The sequence below is a fragment of the Megalopta genalis genome, unplaced genomic scaffold, assembly GCF_051020955.1.
Source record: "Megalopta genalis isolate 19385.01 unplaced genomic scaffold, iyMegGena1_principal scaffold0467, whole genome shotgun sequence".
Classification (NCBI taxonomy): Eukaryota; Metazoa; Arthropoda; class Insecta; order Hymenoptera; family Halictidae; genus Megalopta; species Megalopta genalis.
The window spans coordinates 79,138-82,500 of NW_027476536.1; the positions used below are offsets into that span (position 1 = coordinate 79,138).

Genomic DNA, 3,363 nt, shown 5'->3' on the forward strand with positions numbered 1-3,363 from the left:
GTGTTCCGCCCACGAAAAACGGTCTGAAAAACCGTTTAACGTAAACTGGGGAACTGATGCCACGAGTGACAACAGTTCCCCAGTCGGAAGTCATACAGCACATACAGTGCTGTACAAAGAACACGCCACAGCCCGTATGCTAAATCAGGGCCTCGCCATTATGCGAAGTACTACATGTACGACGCACTGACGGTCTCTAATGCCTTCATCGCCGATACACCCATCGACTCGGCCGATCAACCCTCCTACGCGAGGGCTAGTTCGGGGGTTATCTCCCGCCCTGGGTGGCCACAGACCGCCACCGCCAGTAGATAGGGACAGTTAGTGTCGTCGTTGTGAGTCTAAAGATGGGCTATGCCTGGGTCCTATGTGGACTATACTAGCCGCTCTCTCGACGCGTGCCGATGGTCTGGCTCTACCCTCGTTCGTTATCGTGACAGGGGAAGACAACGTGCTACTCCCGCTGCCACCTCGAGTCCAACCCAATCCAGGCACTCTTGACGGAGTAGTGTTAAAGTCAATTTATCTCCGCAAGAGGGGCTTCAGCCTGGCCCGAGGGGGCGAACCCCGAGGGGTCCGCCCAGCATGCCGTTCGAATGGCGGAGTGGACAAGTCCACGTCTGCCCGTCACTCAAGTCGGACACGGGACGACTCCAAAGCTAGCGCCGCCTGATAGGAAGCGCAAGCTGGGTCCCGCGACTTGTGTGCACTAGCCCACCCTCTGTCCTTGCAATTAGAGCAGACCGGAGGTTCACTCTTCTTGCTACAGAGCGTGAAGGTATGCCCCTTTTGGGAGCAGTGACCGCACACGTCCTCCTTGAATTTACAACGCTTCGAGGTATGCCCGAAGCGTTGGCAACGGTAGCACCGAAGCACCTGGACGAAATCCCGTACACGACAGGAGTTCCATCCAAGGTAAACTCGGCTACCCCTCTGCTTCAGCCGCTGAAGATTCTGCGGACTGACGGCAACGACCCAGTTGGCTGTCTCCGGGGTCTTGCCAGCCATGCGGCTGACCCGAATTCCCGAAGGCACATCCTTCTGGTTCGCATCGCAGAGATTTTGCCTCCAAATACTGGAGGCAATTTCGTCCTTACCCATCCGACGCGGGACGTCGTAAACTAAAACCTCGGGGTCCCGCTTGGTGGGTAAGGAGACGGACAGACCCGCGCTCCGGAGCTTCTTATTGCCAACGAAGGCTTTCAGGTCCTCCTTTCGGTCGGTCTCGACGACGATGCCACCGGAGTGGATGCGTCGGACCGACTTTACTCGGATCGCCTCCTTCGCTGGTTTAACGAGCGACAGAACAGTAACCTTCGTAACTTCGCTGCTCTGTCCTTTTTCCTTCGGCGGGAAGATTTTTACCACATGCTGCGATTGTGGCCGTCTCCCCGCTTCCGGAGAAGCTCCTTTGCAGTCGACTTTGTTCACATGGGCGTAAGTCGACTGCGCGGCGTTGCAGGCCGTCTTCGGGAGAGTTCCCTTGGACGGCCCAGGTCGCATCGCACTCATTACGGCAGGACGCGCTTTTAGGTCCGCCCTGACCGCGGCGAGCTGCCCTTCGACGAAGCTATTCCGTTGAATAAGCTCCTGGACCAGCTCGTTGAGTGCCTCAACCTCGGCGAGTATCTTTGACCCGGACTCCTTATTGACTTTCGACTCAGGTCGAAAGCAAAAGGTCCGTATTTCGGACACTCGCCTAAAGGCTTCGTCTCTTACGAGATCGAGAGGCCGTACCTTCTGCCCGGAGAACGTCCCCTTCGGTCTCCTGGCCCGGTTTACTGCGGCCTTGCCGGTGGGTGCGCCCGGCTTGGCTCGCTTTGACTTTTTGGTGACGGTTTGCCAACCGTCACCAGTAGGGTCCTCGACACGCTCGGGTGCCGACTGCACCTTCACGAGTGACGTGTCTCCGACTCGTTCGATTACTTCCACGTTACCGGTGTCCGGCGTACCTTCTACCGTGGGCTCGGTTTTCACCGAGACCGCTCGCGTGGGAGTCACACATCTTTGCAAGATCACCCGAGGATTGGCGATATTAATCACCTTCCCGGATCTTGTCTTTCTCACAGACGCGGGGGGACTGACAGCTGCATTTGCAGTTCCCGCGTCTGCGGCGACGGCTTCACTCCGAGTAGGAGCTGGACCCGTCGTCTTTGGACGCTTAGTTTTTTGTTCATTAATTTTATTAAGACCCATAATGTGTCTTGGTCTTTCATCCAGTGCGCTCCCCGGCCACCACCGACCCACACAATTTGGAACCCGCCAAAGGCTGAGTTAGGGCTACGCACCGAATATAGTCTGCTGGCTGGGTCGGTTTCCTTACCCAGCCCGCGTCCTCGCCCAGCAGAACCCACTTGCCCGAAGCGTGTGGTCGTTCCAAGCCGATTGACTGGACCAGGGCTGCTTTTCTCGTCCAGCCGCCCATCTAGCCGAAGCAGAGGCCAAAGGTACGTGTTGGGGACGTCTCACCCGCAGGAGAGGGCCCCCTCAGATCCCAGGATCCTCTTTTCCGACGACAAGGGTCGCCACGCACGGCAAACACGTGGGAGACAGCAGTCGGAGAGGCTGCCTCTTCCTCTCCACCACACTTCGTTCAGTTCGCTGCGTATTTAAGAACACGAGCTATCCAGCGGTACCTTTTTCGTGGAGGCTCAAGTGTGGCTAGGGCACGTTTGCCCCTTGCGGCCTGGGTTGCCCAGGGGATTGATTGCATCCCATGTATTCCTGAGCCCAGCGGAGTGTTGTCTAGTGGCGTGTTCCGCCCACGAAAAACGGTCTGAAAAACCGTTTAACGTAAACTGGGGAACTGATGCCACGAGTGACAACAGTTCCCCAGTCGGAAGTCATACAGCACATACAGTGCTGTACAAAGAACACGCCACAGCCCGTATGCTAAATCAGGGCCTCGCCATTATGCGAAGTACTACATGTACGACGCACTGACGGTCTCTAATGCCTTCATCGCCGATACACCCATCGACTCGGCCGATCAACCCTCCTACGCGAGGGCTAGTTCGGGGGTTATCTCCCGCCCTGGGTGGCCACAGACCGCCACCGCCAGTAGATAGGGACAGATGGGAATCTCGTTAATCCATTCATGCGCGTCACTAATTAGATGACGAGGCATTTGGCTACCTTAAGAGAGTCATAGTTACTCCCGCCGTTTACCCGCGCTTTTTTGAATTTCTTCACGTTGACATTCAGAGCACTGGGCAGAAATCACATTGCGTCAACACCCGTGGGGGCCATCGCAATGCTTTGTTTTAATTAGACAGTCGGATTCCCCTAGTCCGTGCCAGTTCTGAGCTGAGCGTTGAATGGCGGCCGAAGAGGACGACCGCACCGATGGGAAACGCCACGGAA

At 56.6% G+C, this 3,363-nt stretch overlaps 1 pseudogene; it reads right to left on the reverse strand.

Annotated features, from left to right (window-relative positions):
- Positions 1 to 3,030: 3,030 nt before the first annotated feature.
- Positions 3,031 to 3,363, reverse strand: part of LOC143263334 (large subunit ribosomal RNA) — a 2,995-nt pseudogene continuing 2,662 nt past the window's right edge.